Genomic DNA, 17714 nt, shown 5'->3' on the forward strand with positions numbered 1-17714 from the left:
TGGTCATGTATGGATGTGAGAGTTGGACTATAAAGAAAGTTGAGCGCCAAAGAATTGATGCTTTTCAACTGTGGTGTTGGAGAAGACTCTTGAGAGTCCCTTGGACTGCAAGGAGATCCAACCCGTCCATCCTAAAGGAGAGCAATCCTGGGTGTTCATTGGAAGGACTGATGTTGAAGCTGAAACTCCAATACTTTGGCCACGTGATGTGAAGAGCTGACTCATTTGAAAAGACCCTGATGCTGGGAAAGATTGAGGGCAGGAAGCGAAGGGGACGACATAGCATGAGATGGTTGCATGACATCACCGACTCAATGGACATTGGTTTTGGGTGGACTCCAGTAGTTAGTGATGGACAGGGAGGCCTGGTGTCCTGCAGTTCATGGCGTTGCAAAGAGTCAGAAACGACTGAGCGACTGAACTGAACTTAACATGCTACCTCAATAATACAGGAATTTCTTAATAATTTGTCATTTCCTCTTCACTGGAAGCACCTTTAAGGTAGGGCCCTCATCTCCATTTTGCTTTTGGAGCCTCAGTTATTCGAACAGGGCCTGGCACAGAGAATTCAATACAATATTAGTTGGTATAAACCTTCGGGTATTATTATCTCCACTTCGTACTCTCTAGCCATAAAGAAGTTAAGTAGCTTGCTTGAGTTCTCCAAGTAGCCTTTGGACTACAAGCCATGCTTCCCAGGTCATTTATTGAGCAACTACTACATCCTTCTAAAGAATCTTTCTAGTTTTTCTAGAGCTTAGAGTGTAAGCATGCAGAGGAGAATAAGACAAAGTTCGTGTCCTGTGGAGCTTGCATAAGCAATAAGCAGATAAATATGTATACCATAAAATGTCACATCATATGTTATACCAGGGCAATAAAGGGTGTACCATTACAAGTAGGGTGACCAGGGAAGTGATGGGACATAGTACAGTATAGTTGTAACTAAACGACCCACTTAGCAGTCCCTGTAACCATGTTAACTAGTTAATCATTTATTAATATTTTTGCAATTGGGTCCAAAACATAAAGATTATGTTTAAGAGCTTCATCTTACCTTAAGGCATATGCCAGAATAACTCGTTTTTTGTGGACCTCATTGTTAAAAATCCAAATTTACATGAATAAAAGTTAAAAGTGGTGACTAAGGAACATTACAAAAATACTACTTACATTTTTCAAATAATTGATTAATATAGCATTTTTATATAAAGTAAGTGGTGAACTAATTTTAAATCTACCAAATGTGTATACACATAAGATATTGAAAGAGAAGCAGTGACTTTTTGTGTACCACTGAATGTACACTACAAAAAAGTGACCCACAAAATGAACAGAAAATTATTGACCCTAAAGTTGAAAAAGACCTCAAAGATCAACTAGCAAGAACTTGTGAAGATCGAAAAGATTTAGCAACCTACTCAAGGTGACAAGCAGCTAATTAGTTGGGGATCATTAAAGGGGGAGGAGCAGAGCCCCCAAATCTCCTCCCTTTTAATGTAGTGTCTTAAAAGAAGCATCTTTCAACACCAACCATATAAGTTGGCATGAAATTTTAGTTGGAGATACCATGAAAATTATTGCAAAAGGCTAGGGAAGGTGTAGTCCTAAAGGATTTTGTTGTTTTGTTGCAGTGTGTTTTTGTATTTTGGTTTTTGGTTGAATGAATATGAGAAATCCTATTTCTCCTTCTGTTCAAGGACACACTCTTCAGGTAGGGCCTGCTTTAGATTCACATCCTTTCTTCCTCCTTGCATTGTTCAAATTCAATTCATCATCTCCTCGTGCTTAAGCAGCCTACTTATCAACATAGCTCAGTGCTATACTGAAAAAATGCTAATGCACATTACTCAAGGAGAAACAGTACTTTTATTGTTTTTAGGAATCAGACAAATCTTTTATAAGTAGGACTCTAGTTTTTATTTTGTAAAAAGCGAACATTTTAGGAGTTACAATGAAAATAGACTCTAACCTTGGGTGTTAAACAATGTTTCCATGGACATTTTATTGTATTTCTATGTGGAATTTCTCCAACCAAAATAATTTATTGTGTAGCACGTTTTGTGAAACTTTAATATCTAAATGCCAAAAAATAAGCCTTCAGTTATTTAAAATATTAGATATTATTCATGAAAATACAGAATCTCATAAATCAGCTGCTAAGTAGGTCCTAAAAATAGTCCCTGGTGTTGCTTTGGCAGTGTATTTGCAGGCTATGGAACATTTCTTTTCCATCTACTTTAACCGAAAACTCAGGGATCCATTTTTCTGTGAGTGAATGGAGTCGCTCAGCGCTGCGCTGGGGTCTGAAGGGAAGGGGTTTCAGACAGAACGGCTGAGCAAGCAGCAGCTGCTCCCCTCCACTGGCTCCATCTCCGAGTGTCACATGTCAGGGTCTTGAACAAATAATGCACCATTGTCCACCCTTACAAAACTGAGGGTCTGGCCTTGGGAAGTAGCAGGGCATTCGAGCTTAAGGAATTGTGCTCACTCACACTGCATGCTATATTCAATGCCTCACTGATGAACTTCAGGGAGGAGAAGGCAAAAACAGTCAAATCCTTCCTAAAAGTCCACCCATGAGCTGTGTTGGCACTTTTTTTGCTATTTGGCATAATACTTTTTTAAAAAAACATCATGGTAGGTAGCTTATAAACATCTTTGCTTAATTGGTTTGATTAAGCAATTTTTCTAATATTTAACAAGTGCAATCTTAAGGAATGATACAAACTAACAACTTCATTCCTGCTACTTCTCTTGTCTAGTTCACTGTTTCACACACTGTTACCACCAAATGGATTAGCTGGAGGAGTGTGACTTCTATTCAAGACTGGAATGTTAGCTCTTGATAATTTAGCAAACAGACCTTATCACTGTGACTTAAAAATTCTCTGGAACTATATGACAGGAACTCCTGCTGACTGTCTATATGGTTTTAGAAGCATGTGCTACAATTATTTCTTTTGTTTTCAGAAGCTCATGCAAAATTTGATATTCACAGCTGCTAGGCATCAATTTGGTTGAGAAACAATCTCACCACGAAAAAACAAAAGTGACTGATTCCAGATTATTGCCAGATCATGCATTGTAGTCCTGGATAGGATTCAAGTTTAAGTGCTACAAAAGTAACTATGACCCAGGTGGGCTATAAAGTTTCGGTAAACCACACCAGACTCCTTGTCTGCTGATAATGCTTGATAATATCTAGGAATTCCTAAGAGTGGAGTTAAGTGTGGTAGCTACAATTTTTTTTTTCTCCTCATAATGACTGTACTGAAGCAGACAACTGATAGAGGAATTACAAGATTGAAACTAATACATGTTTGTTTGCTGAGAAAATCAATCACAATTCCTATTTACAATATAAATAAAATTAAGATGGCATTACACAATGAAACCTATATATAAGCCTACATATAACCTTTTCTACAAACTGATCTGGACTAAGGAATCATATAAGTAAAGAGCCCTGAATACAAAGCCAGAACATCATTTAGAAAGCATCTTTATTATTATTATTTTAATTGTATCTCTTTAAATACCACTTATTGAGTATTTAGTTAACATTTTAAGAGAGGAACAATTATATGGGGAAATCATCCTATCTTCATAAAAAGGTAGAAAGTTACAATGGCAAACAACAAAAAGGGAGAAAAAGTATTTACTGCACTCTTTCATAACAAGGAATTCTTGTTAGTAACTCTTAAAGACTTGGGTCCATCTTAGTGATTAGTCATCCCTGTCCAACTGTATGTGTGCTGTGTTTGTTGTACAAAAGATTTATTGCTTTAAGATAAACTTGCTTAAACTAATCAATATAATTGAAAACATCAAAACTGTTAGAATTTTAAGATAAGCATTAATTTAAATCAAAGTGTTTCCGAAAAGATTTCCACATAAACATTATTTCATTTTTGTTCAGTATATGTCCTCTGTCCTTAGGAGAAGAGATGCACTTCATTTTCTGTCCTGTTGTTACACAGAGATTTGCAAGCACTATCATTACCATTTCCACACGCTTACGGACTTTACTTACAGGTGTTTCTCGTGTTTTCACTCCCCACCACCATTCTAGGAATGTACGATAACAGTTATATTTCAATATGAGTTTGTCCCTGTGTACTTCGACCTCTGTCATGTAAGACATGACATGTTTGGTATAACATGTTTTGTTATACCAAAACAAACATTTTCTGACTCTCTACGTGGCTTTTCTTCAACCATCTGTCTACCAAATACAGGAATGATAAAAATAGTCAGAATAAGAAATATTCAGAAACAGAATCTAGATTCTCAAACTTTGCTATGCATTGCCCCTTGCTTTAAAGTCAGAGTGATATTTCAAATAAATAAAATAAAACGAAAGAGTCCAAGGTTGGAGGAACAAGAAACTAGAAGTTGCTATGTGCTATAAGCAAGTCAATTTCCTTACATGAATCTTACATGATTTATATGCAAAATGAGGAAGAGGAAATGATGGCCTCTAAAGACTTTTCAAATCTAGGATGTTGGATATCATTAATTAAACAAACATCTTTATTTTTATACAGCATTAGCATGAGTTAAAGAATTTAAAGATGAACAGGATTTGGTCCTGCCTTTGCCAATCTTTGGGCTTCCCTGGTGGCTCAGATGGTAAAGAATTTGTGTGCAATACAGTAGACCCAGATTTGACCCCTGGATCAGGAAGATCCCATGAGGAAGGCAATGGCTACCCACTCCAGTATTCTTTCATATATACTGATTATATATATAGATTTTATATATATATATAGAGAGAGAGATTATATATATAGATAGATATATAGATGTAGGTACGGATGATATAGATTTCTATCTTGTTTTGCCTTTTCTCTGCTAGGTTTCTATTAAATATCCATTCTTTCTTTTATTAATTAACAAGAGACATGATTGTACTCAGGTTTGCAATGTGTCCTGTTAAAATTCTTAATTCCCGAAGTCTCCTTGCTTCTAAGGATAGTTGTATGACATGATTCTGAGCAGTAAGATTTAAGATGAAGTCAGCCAAATGGATTTTCTTTACAGCAAATTATTTTTCATATTGAAAAGTGACAGGTCTGGCTAGCAAGCATCACCTTTGCAATCACTTTCCATCTGGGGTATGGAATCAATGTTTGCAGATGAAGCAGCCCCCTTCACCCATGAACACCAAGGGAGGTAGAGTGAATGGTGTCTCCACTTGGATGGCTGTCCTCTGCTGAGCTGTGGTCGCACAGTTGTGTCCAGCTCTTTGCAATTCCATGGACTGTAGCCGATCAGGCTCCTCTGTCCATGGGGATACTTCAGGCAAGAATACTGGTTGCCATGCCCTCCTCCAGGGGATCTTCCCAACCCAGGGATTGAACCCAGGTCTCCTGCATTGCAGGTGGATTCTTCACCATCTGAGCTACCACGGAAGCCCAGATGGCTGTCCAGTCCTGGGCTACCTAAAACTTGGACTTCTTCTATGAAAATTAAACTTACAAATGGTTTCTATATTACCAATTTCTGATATTTGCAGCCCAAGGAAACCTAACTGATAAACCTGTTATACTTCTCAAATAGAAGTAGTTCACATTCTGTGTATAGCACCATCAGTTCAGTTCAGTTCAGTCACTCAGATGTGTCCAACTCTTTGTGACCCCATGGACTGCAGCACGCCAGGCCTCCCTGTCCATCAACAACTCCCAGAGTTTACTCAAACTCATGTCCATTGAGTCGGTGATGCCATTCAACAATTTCATCCTCTGTCATCCCCTTCTCCCGCCTTCAATCTTTCCCAGCATCAGGGTCTTTTCAAATAAGTCAGTTCATATTAGGTATCATTAGATTCTTTAGAAAAACTTAAAATCTAAACATATACACTCAATTTTTAATGCTTTAACTAAATTAATAGCTTTCTTATCTCTCTAGAATTTATCTTCATGCTGCTGCTCTTATTTCTCATATTTTTCTTTCATTCAATATTCATTAGAATTTCTAATTATTTCACAAAAAACTTCATTAGAAAACTGCTATTTTATTTATATATGTTTGTCAAATACTATGCCTGTCTCCTCTAGGAACAGATGGCTGCAAATTTCCTATACTTTGTCATGAATCCCTTTTTTGTATACCTTACAAACTCATTTGATTTGTTTAGCATCTCAATGTATGCTCTATACTAATCAAAGAATTATTCATATTTTTTCAAATTTTTATTTCATTGTGCTTTATTTCTAACCTTTATAATCCTTGGATTTTATTTTTCTATATTGCTATTTCTTTCCTGTATAATTGTCACCTGTGTTCTCACTTTCCTTTGAAATTATCTATGACACTGACATGTCTATGTCTATGACATAGATCGTTTATGTCACTGATAGACACTCTATGACACTGATCGTCTACATATACAGCCACATTTTTCAATTTTACATTTTGGACTACCTTTACTATGCATATTTGTTTTAAGACAACAGATGAACAAGATATATATGAACATTCTCCATGGTTTATGTACTAAGGGAGAGGGTTCTTGCTCATTAAAGGCCTTTGGTGGGTAGCACATGCCTCTGAACTGTGGTGTTGGAGAAGACTCTTGAGAGCCCCTTGGACTGCAAGGAGATCCAACCAGTCCATTCTAAAGGATATCAGCCCTGGGTGTTCTTTGGAAGGAATGATGCTAAAGCTGAAACTCCAGTACTTTGCCCACCTCATGTGAAGAGTTAATTCATTGGAAAAGACTCTGATGCTGGGAGGGATTGGGGGCAGGAGGAGAAGGGGACGACAGAGGATGAGATGGCTGGATGGCATCACTGACTCGATGGACGTAAGTCTGAGTGAACTCTGGGAGTTGGTGATGGACAGGGAGGCCTGGCATGCTGTGATTCATGGGGTCGCAAAGAGTCGGACACAACTGAGCGACCGAACTGAACTGAAATGAACTGAATATAACTTAAAAGGATTTTTGTGGTTTTCTATCTTGGAACTATTCTTAAAAAATGTTGATAAGGAAGACGGGATTATCTAAGATATATACCCCTAATAGCCTAGAAATTCTGTTAAATGTTAGGATATGTATCCTGAGAACAATTATAAAATTCATTAAAATTTATTAGTATATTCTAAAGTACAGCTAGTGATACAAATCAAGTTTAGTCTAAATGTAAGTCACTCAGTCATGTTTGGAATTCTCCAGGCCAGAATACTGGAATGGGTAGCCTTTCCCTTCTCTAGGGATCTTCCCAACCCAGGGATCGAACCCAGGTCTCCTGCAATTTCAGGTAGATTCTTTACCAACTGAGCTACCAGAGAAGGAAACAACAATTTAGAGTTATTAGAAATTATTTTATAGTGTATACACAATTACCTTTTAAGTTAACAAAATGTTTTAACTCCTATCTTTCAGGTGCTATGCAAACTCTGCATGTCGGGGGTGAGAACAGATGAAATCTCTCTTCATGGTATGTAAGTTTAGATGGAGTACATAAGCTAAAATGCTGTGACTGGTCTAATTCAAGGATAGGCCAACTTCAGCTCACCTTCCAAGTTCGACCTGCTAACTGGTTTTTGGTAAATAAATTTTATTTATGAAACACAACCATGCCCTTTAATTTACATATTGTCTCTCTGACTGTTTTCATGATGCAATAGCAGAGCTGACTATTTAGGACAGAGACCTTCTGACTTATAAAGCTAAAAATGCTCACTACCTCATTCTTATAAAAAAAGTTTGTAGACAGCTCATCTAATTGTTCATTCAGTAACCAAATAACAGTAGCTGGTTATTTTAGTCAGCTGTTTAAAACACAATCTGCATGTGTGAGCGCAATGACAAGTGAAGGTTTAGCTATCAAAATGTCACATCAGCTTGTTCAACAGCCTTTATTCAATGCAACCATTCTTGTATTAATTTGCTCATAACTCTCTCCCAAACACACTATATCATAAATCCAAGGATCGATAATTTATCTTACCAATTTTATGACCCTTTTATCGAGGTACAGATACAATGCCATAATTAACACAACAGTTTGTACATTAAGTATCCTGGAGAAATATCCAACAAGGTTACCATGTCAACAGAGCACCTCAGAAGAATTCATTTCTCCTAGAACTCACAATGAGTTTGGGATGTTTTATCTGTAAAGATAAGAATACTTAGGGATCTATTTTTGGTTGAGCAAACTTGCTGATGTTTATGGGACCTTACAGAGACTAGTTGTAAAATATGATTGACAGGACAATAACCATTTTATGGAATAAACTCTAAACTCCTTTGCATTCTCAGGAAGTCTGCAATCTAAAGCACATTCTTCTTCCTTCTCCTAGTAATTAGCTACTTAAATAGCACTAATAAAGCCTCCCAGATGTTCCATCAACTTCCTATCTAATTTTATGACAGGATTTTTTGATTAAAAGTGAAGAGGAAATAATCAATTATTCCTTTGTTTTCAAAGGAATATATGTTTCTAGCATTATTTAATCATATATCACATTAGATTTCCAAAGAAGTAAACTTATGCAATTGATAGAAAACTTTCATGGAATTAAAAAATAGTGATCTTTATCATCATTAACTAACAGGTAAAAAAATATCCTTACCTCCAGATGATAAATTTGTAGTTGACCCTCTGCTCCTTCAAAGAAAGAAATATCTGGTGAAATATTTTTGAATTATATTTACTGATACAAAAAGAAATGAACTTTCCATAAATATTTTAGAATAGCTTGATATGATCATATTTCTTTCTTTCATCATTTAGAGTACTGTTATTAATTATATTATTTAAAGGCCTATATTCTTTCTGTGTACAAGATAGTGTATGGGCTACAAAGGCACCATAAATATTGATGTAAAGGGAATGGCAAAAGAAACAAGAGTAACTAACATTGATTTCTAGGCAGGCCTCTAGGTCCCTAACCTCTGTCATTTCATGTGATGAAGATGATTTTATCTTCCCCACATCTTTACTCTGATATTTCAAGGATGAGCAAGAAATTGAGAGAATTGAGATTCAGAAAATGTAAATACTGGGACTTCCCTGGTGGTCCAGTGGTTAAGAATAAATACACTTTGCAATGCAGGGTACTTGGGTTCAATTCCTAGTCAGGGAACTAAGAGTCCACATGTCGAAAAGCAACTAAGCTTGTCAGCCACAACGACTGAGCCCACACACCACAATAGAGTCCAGGCACCACAATGAAAGATCCCACTTGCCACAACTAAGACTTGACACAGCCAAATAAATAAATAATGTTTTTAAATATTTTTGGTTAGTAAATGGCAGAGCTAATGTTGCAACTTGTCTTATTCTAAAACCTGTATACGTCCTTCTACTGCATGATGCTACTCTAAATTAATTTAAAATATTTGAATGAACAGGTATCAGTACCCTTGTATAATATGAAAAATAAATTTGGACAATGTTCATGCAAAGAGTGGGTGGTGACCTCATAAGTGTATTTGCAGGCACATCCTTTCTGAATTATGTGGATATAGTTCAGGTAGAATAATTCAGGTAGAATAGCAAAACCTCAAGTTTTCTGCTACTTACAAAGATCTCCAGTTTCCCAAAAAATTAAATTCACAATTGAAATTTAATAACTTAAGAAGTAGAATATTGGAATTTTGATTAAAAGTGAAAAATCTTTCACTGTACAAAGGTATACTGAACCTGTTTTCATGATAAAATGTATATTATCTTTACCAATATGTTAGTTACATTTTTAAAATTTTAGAAAAACTCTTCAGTAATACTTTTTCCTAGAATGGGTGAAAATAGGTGAACAACCCAATGTTATATAGCAATGTATGAAATTTGGAATTAGATCCTGCCATTTATTTTTACTGGAAAAAAATGAAAAGTTAGTGTGGATTTAAATAACACACTTATTTTACTGGGGCAAAGAATCCGCTTGCAATGCAGGAGACTCAAGAGGTGCAGGTTCAGTTTTTGAGTCAGGAAGATTCCTGGAGGAGGACATGGCAACTCCCTTCAGTATTCTTGCCTGGAGAATACCATGGACAGAGGAGCCTGACAGGCTACAGTCTATAGGGTTGCAAAAACTAAAGTGACTGAACGAACACACGTTATCAAGTCCAGTATTAAGTTACCACTCTCTAAAATATATTCTATTTAAAATTATATTCTCTGATATTTGGATTTTGAGGACATTTAATAATCCAGTTCTTTTTCTTATTCTATGATTTTCTTTCTAATTCTATGCTTTCTTATTCTATGCTTTTCAGTAAAAGACGATGTTATGTGTACTAAAGTAGAATGTATTAATAAGATAATGGTAATGTAAAACATTATTTCTTTGGCAAAATTATTATTAATAGTCGTTTCAAATTATTTTATCTTGAGAAACTCCTTTTATTAACAGTTTATAAACTGTTATTGTTATAAAAATAAAACTGTTTAGAAAATACTACTAGATTTCAATAGTTAAAAGTTAAAGCTATTTTATAAAATAAAACAAGAAACAATTTTAATGAAAAGATGTTCATGAAAATGCAAATTAAGACAACAGAGTTATCAGATGGTTACCATCAAAAAGTCTACAAATAACAAATGTTAGAGAGGATGTGAATAAAAGGGAACCTTTATACATTGTTGGTGGAAACATAAATTATCAGAACAGCCACTATAAAAAATAGTATGGAGGTCCTTCAAAAAAGGAAAAATAGAATTATTACATGATCCAGCAATTCCTCTCCTGGATTTATACCTGGAAAAAATGAAAACACCAACTCAAAAAGATATACATGCCCCAGTATTCATAACAGCACTGTATACAATGGCCAAGTGCCCATCATGGGATGAATGAATAAATAATTTGCTATATATATTATATACATACACATATTGCTTTGCCATAAAAAAAATTAAATTCTGACATTTGCAGCAAGGTGACTAGACCTAGAGAATATTATGCTTAGTGAAATAAGTCAGACAGAGGAAGGCAAATACTATATGATATAACTTACATGTATAATCAAAAAAATAATATAAATGAATGTATATGCAAAATAGACTCAGGGAGATAGAAAACAAATTAGTGGTTACCAGAGAGGAGAGGGAATGGGAGAAGAGCATGTCAGGAGTATGGGATTAAAGGTACAAAGTACCATGCATAAAACAGATGAACAACAAGTATATATTGTATAGCACAGGGAATCATAGCCATTATTTTGTAATAACTTTTAATAGAGTATAGTCTATAACAAAACTGAATCACTATGCTATATGCCTAAAACTAATATAATATTGTAAATCAACTGTATCTCACTGAAAAAATAGAAACAGTTTTAGCAGCATTATAGCTGCTAATATTCATAAAAAGAAAGTTTATAAATGCAATTTGTCTTAGATACATCATACTTGATATAATGTTACAAGTTATATATATATTTTAAAAACTACATCATAACTAGATGAAATACAATTTCTACTTTGAGGCTATGAAAGTGCTTTTAACACAAAAATTTTACCTACACCAAGTAGGTACTGAATAAATTTTTTATTAAATAAATGAGAATGTAACAAGACAGAATGGGGAAACAAACAATACATGCTGAGACAGCAAAGCAAATTTAATACAGACTACAAGAAAGGCCCAGAAATGCATTTGAGGGAAATGTATGGATCACTGTCTTGGTTTTACAGCACTGCATTTATTATCCATTCCTCCTTCCTTTGAAGATTGAGGAGACAATCATTAAAAATGTGTAAAATGTAATAAAACATATAAAAAATTAAAATCTCTTTTTATCAACAACAAATGATTACTGTTTAGAGAGGCAATCTGCCGTGGTATCTGGATGAAATTGCTGAGTATTCTAAGAATTTAACACTCTGACACACTCTACCTGAGATATTTCTCAAGGTTGTGATTGCAGGGAGAAACCTCCATGAGGCACCATCTCTCCCTCCAAGAGCAGGCTTGTGCACACTTGCTGCAGAAGCAGTAAATCCCCCAAGTCGAGTGTCCTCCTGCTGTGCTACAATCCACTGCATATGCAGGAATCTGTGAGACTGAGGGGGCAGGGGGAAACTGACACAATTAGGAAGCTCTGACCATTGCTCTGGCTGTGAGCAATAAAGTCCTTTGTCTCAGACCTGGGAGTTTTGTGTTTTCGGTCAGGATATATTAAACACTAAAAGGTTAATTTTCTAGCAAGTAGGGTAAAATCTCAGATCTTGCACAATTCTGGACAATGATATCACTATCAGAATTTGTGAGTGTGTGTATATATATAATTCTATACATATAACCTCATACACACTTACACACATGTACAATTATATTCCATATATACTTTTTTAGTGGCCCTTTTGAGAAAACCTATAACATTAATATAATGTTAATGGCATACAATCTTGGGCATTTATTTACATTTTCAGTACCCTAGATTTCTCAACCTACATTGAGAATACCACTGGTAGCTAATTCATAAGACTGTAATGAGTATTAAATGATGTATTGGATATAATATTCTTACAGTCAATAACTGTTGGCAGTCAATACCTTTAACCATACTATTTTACCTTTGGTGGATCTTTTAGAAACCATTATTTTCCAAAGATATTTCATGGAAAATAGATCTATAATCCTTCTATAATTATTGAGGAATATTCATTTTGGGGGAAAACAATGCCATGTGAGAAATAACATCTATATTTGGTAAAAATATAATGAAACATTTTAAATAAAAATTTCACATTTTGCCTTAATATTAAAAATCGTTCTTATTTCAAATAGCCTGATTTCACAAAATATAGTACACATAATTCTCCTATTCTAAAATCTATTGCTTTTGAGATCATTCAGACAAGTGCATTTAAAGACTTTCCTACTTACGAAATATATCGAAAAGACAACAGTGGCCTCTAGTGATGCAAGAGCTAAAATAACAGGATGGAAATCTAAACTATTGAAAGGAAAATAAATTTAAATGACTTGCTTAAATGGTGAGTCTAACTGGTGAGAGATTAATATAGCCCATACTTCAGAGAAAGTCCCCTCATTCAAAAAAATAAATCTTTATACACTGATAAATTAATGTGCATACTTATTAACTCAAGCAGAAACTGTCATCTTCACATCTACTGTTTATAAGGGACTATCAGTTCAGTTCAGTTCGGTGGCTCAGTTGTGTCTGACTCTTTGCAATCCCATGAATCGCAGCACTCCAGGCCTCCCTGTCCATCACCAACTCCCAGAGTTTACCCAAACTCATGTCCGTCGAGTCGGTGATGCCATCCATCCATCTCATCCTCTGTGGCCCCGTTCTCCTCCTGCCCACAATCCCTCCCAGCATCAGAGCCTTTTCCAATGAGTCAACTCTTCACATGAGGTGGCCAAAGTATTGGAGTTTCAGCTTCAGCATCAGTCCTTCCAATGAACACCCAGGGCTGATCTCCTTTAGAATGGACTGGCTGGATATCCTTGCAGTCCAAGGGACTCTCAAGAGTTTTCTCCAACATCACAGTTCAAAGGCACCAATTCATCGGTGCTCGGCTTTCTTCACAGTCCAACTCTATCATCCATACATGACCACTGGAAGAACCATAGCCTTGACTAGATGGACCTTTATTGGAAAAGTAATGTCTCTGCTTTTGAACATGCTATCTAGGTTGGTCATAACTTTCCTTCCAAGGAGTAAGCATCTTTTAATTTCATGGCTGAAATCACCATCCGCAGTGATTTTGGAGCCCCCCAAAATAAAGTCTGACACTGCTTCCACTGTTTCCCCATCTATTTCCCATGAAGTGATGGGACCAGATGCCATGATCTTAGTTTTCTGAATGTTGAGCTTTAAGCCATCTTTTTCACTCTCCTCTTTCACTTTCATCAAGAGGCTTTTTAGTTCCTCTTCACTTTCTGCCATAAGGGTGGTGTCATCTGCATATCCGAGGTTATTGATACTTCTCCCAGCAATCTTGATTCCAGCTTATGCTTCTAGATTCATACATAGACAAGTTGTACATAATCACAAGACTACTATTTACTTGTCAAACACATTTGATTATAAAATAGCAGTTAGATCTTGCTTGTATATGCTAGTACCGCACGATGGTTTGGAAATTCAACTAAATTTATTAATACTCATTCAGAAAAAACTGTCACGGAGGGGAAATTATTAACTATATAATTTCTCATGTAGATTTAAAGTTAAATAAATTTATTACTATTTTGTCTTTTGTAAACATGTATACATGTATCACATAGTTATACATACAAGAATCATATGTGTACATGCTGCATACCTATAGATATACACAAATGTATCATATTGATACATACTCATGTATTGGCATAATTTGCTCTTAATAGATATAAATCACTTTGTGACAGTTAAAATATACTTGCAACTATTCTAAGAGTTATTCTCTACCTAATGTTGAAAGAAGTTAATATTCACTCTTTCAGCACGAGTTTCTAAAGGAAAAGAGATAAAAATCTATGGAGAAGAATGAATATTTGATTTATATATAGCCAAAAACTAGACCAAAACAATAACTAAACAATAAATCATATATTATCAGTATTTTTATTTTCCTTTTATCTGTTTCAAAATTTATTTTCCACTCACTGTCCTTACAAAAAGAAATTCTTTTATTTTTGTCACTCTTTTTTTTTTAACTGTAAAATAAAATTGATTGCATCTTGTTCAGTTGCCCAGTCATGTCCGACTCTTTGTGACCCCAGGGACTGTAGTATGCCAGGCCAGAGAATTCCACAGACAGAGGAGCCTGATGGGATACAGTCCATGGTCGCAGAGTCAGACACAAAGAGCAACTAAACACTGATTGCATCTACCCTCTAGCTAGACTTGAGAAGCTGTATAGCCTGGATTTCATTTTGATAATTGATATAATAAATATGTGCTGGACACATTCTTGGGACCACTACTATGCTAGGAGCTAAATAGGTAAATAAAAGATCAAACAGAATATGTTCAGTACAATGGTCTTCAATCACCTGGAACATCTGAACACACCGCTGAGTGCCAACCCCACAAATTTCTGATTCAAGAGGTGATGTGACACAAAATCTTGCATTACTAACAAGTTCCAGAGAAATGCTGATTCTGCAGTTCTTGGAAAGACACTTCCAGAACAAGTGATTGAGTGTGTTTTACAGTTAGGGTTTAGCAAGGATACTGTAAATCTGTCACTAACCAAGACTTGGAGAAGTTAGGGAAGAATTCCCAGGGCCCCTGAACACTGAATCTTGAAGAATGGTGAACAAAGCCAGGTGAAGCCAGGTAAATTCTACTGTTGTAGGAGCCCTATTGATAGCTGAGCTTTCATAGCTCATTAATCCAGGTCAAACCAAGTCTTCTACTGAGCTGGGAATTTTACTCATGTAAAAAGAATATTATTTATCCTTTTCTGACAATTGCAGTTTCAATGAGGTTGAAAGTATGCACGATAGACACAAACAGAAATCTGATCTCATAAGCTTTGGCTAAGCTAGGGTATTTTTGGTCTCAAGGAAAATTTAATACTCAATATCTGAGAGTTGTAGTCCTGCAGGGCTAAACAGGACTTTTGAATAGAAATTTGACCTTAAAAGAGGAGGCTTTTATGTTTCCAATTATTTGCTATGTTTCCTCAAATAAAAACAATGATAAAAATAATGTTACTAATAAATTAAGCCCACCATTTTTCTTTCATATGTTTGAGCAATACAATTGGAGAAGGGCATGGCAACCGACTTCAGTATCCTTGCCTGAAGAATCCCATGGACAGAGGAGCCTGGTGAGCTGCAGTCCATGGGGTCACAAAAGAGTTGGACACAACTAAAGCGACTAAACAACATGCAGGACAGGACATGTTCAAGTCACTAAGACAGGAACTGAACTGCCCTGATCGTTCAGTGGTTAATATTCTGCACTTCTACTAGAAGAAGCATGAGTTCGATCCCGGGTTGGGGAACTAAGATCTCACATGCATCAAACTCCAAACCCTCTCTTGATTCTTTCTAGATTAATCAAGGTCAGTTACCTGAAAAATCCCCTCAAACCTTTCTCTGAATGCTCTTTTCCTTATCTGATATAACTGCAACCAGTCTCTCCTCTGAGTATATATTTCCACTAAAATCCTTTCCATTGGTATGTGTTGAAGGCATCCTTCTTAATTCTCATGGTTGTTTCCAGACCCTTCTCCCTTATTCTCCACTGAAAAACTCTATGATACAGGATTAATATAGCAAGACTAGCCCTCATTGTTGTAGTCATCTACCAACTTTTGGCTTATTTTCCCTTTTCATTAAAGATTTAGTTTTTTATTTTGTTCCTGGTACATATCTACAGTCATAATTCAGGGAGGGAATACCCCAATGCTTGGCCTCTCAGTTTCTGTCCTCTTTCCACTCTACAAACACCTCAGCCACATACTCTCTTATTCATAACCTAGACCTTGTCAATTTTAATAGCTATAACCTCTCCAGGCTGTGCTGTGCTTAGTTGCTCAATCATGTCGTACTCTTTGCGGCCCCATGATCTATAGCCAACCAGGCTCCTCTGTCCATGGGGATACTTAAGGCAAGAATACTGGAGTGGGTTGCCATGCCCTCCTTCAGAGGATCTTTCTAACCCAGGGATCGAACCCAGGCCTCCCATCTCCCACATTGCAGGCAGATTCTTTACTGTCTGAGCCACCAGCAAAGCCCAACTTCTCCATAGCCATGATCTTTAGTATCCTCAACTTCAACCATATCTTCTGCTTACTTTCCACAGTATCCTGACTCCAGTATTTTGTAAACCCCACTGGTGCTCTGAAATTGCCATCATTCATTCTTTCTTACTCCTTTCATATTCTCAAGTGTCCCTTACCCATTTTAAGTCTCATGATCAAGAATTACAATCACTGTCTTAGTTATGGGCTTCCCAGATGGCGCTAGTGGTAAAGAATCTGCCTGCTAATGCAAGAGATGAAAGAGATGCAAGTTCAATCCCTGAGTGGGGAAGATCCCCTGGAGGAGGGCATGGCAACCTACTCCAGTAGTCTTGCCTGGAGAATCCCATGGACAGAGGAGCCTGGCATGTTACAGTTCATAGTATCATAAAGAATTGGACAGGACTGAAGCAACTGAACATGCACATATGTCTTACTTATACCCCAATGCATGCTCTATTTACTTTGTGCCTGCATAGCTATGATGTTTGGAATAAAGAAAACACACACACTGACCTCTCCCACCTCAGATTTGTGACCACCAACCCAGACTGCCCCCTAATCATATGATAATTGAGTTTTCCTAACCCATTCACTATCCTTCTCTTCTAAACAGCCACATCGTATTTATTCTCCATTTTTTAATTTCACCGAGTGATACTGCTTCCTGTTTTAGTGAAACTCTCCAAAGCTGCAGAAGAGACCACCAACCACCAAATCTCTCCACCTACCTTCATCTAGTCACATATACTTGCCAACTGTCTTGTTGCTAAATAAGAACTTTTGATGTTCCAATTTACAGAAGAATTTCCTCCTTCCTCATGTGCCCTCTGCCTCATTAACTCTCACCATCATTCAAGGGCATTTCTCTTGCAGTTCCTGATATCTCCTGCCTTATGAAGTTTTCCTTCTCTTTTGCATCTCTCCATTTTATGCCACGAATTCTCTCTTTAAAAGAAGAAAACTAAATAAGACAAAAATAAATCCCTTAAATCCACTCCCTTCTTCAACAACCACTTCAATTCTTTTGTTCCTTTTAAT

General features: G+C 36.3%; 1 long non-coding RNA gene across 2 annotated transcripts in view; it reads right to left on the bottom strand.

The window, feature by feature from the left end:
• LOC102399515 overlaps positions 1–17714 on the bottom strand; it is a 101377-nt gene that overhangs the window by 38491 nt on the left and 45172 nt on the right. The window contains exon 3 of one of the 2 annotated variants that reach the window (XR_003104305.3): positions 8587–8621. The exons of the other annotated variant lie outside the window; for it this stretch is intronic. This is a non-coding gene — a long non-coding RNA (uncharacterized LOC102399515). The remainder of the gene's footprint in view (positions 1–8586; positions 8622–17714) is intronic. 2 annotated transcript variants of the gene reach the window in all.

The sequence above is a fragment of the Bubalus bubalis genome, chromosome 17, assembly GCF_019923935.1.
Source record: "Bubalus bubalis isolate 160015118507 breed Murrah chromosome 17, NDDB_SH_1, whole genome shotgun sequence".
NCBI classification, from domain to species: domain Eukaryota; kingdom Metazoa; phylum Chordata; class Mammalia; order Artiodactyla; family Bovidae; genus Bubalus; species Bubalus bubalis.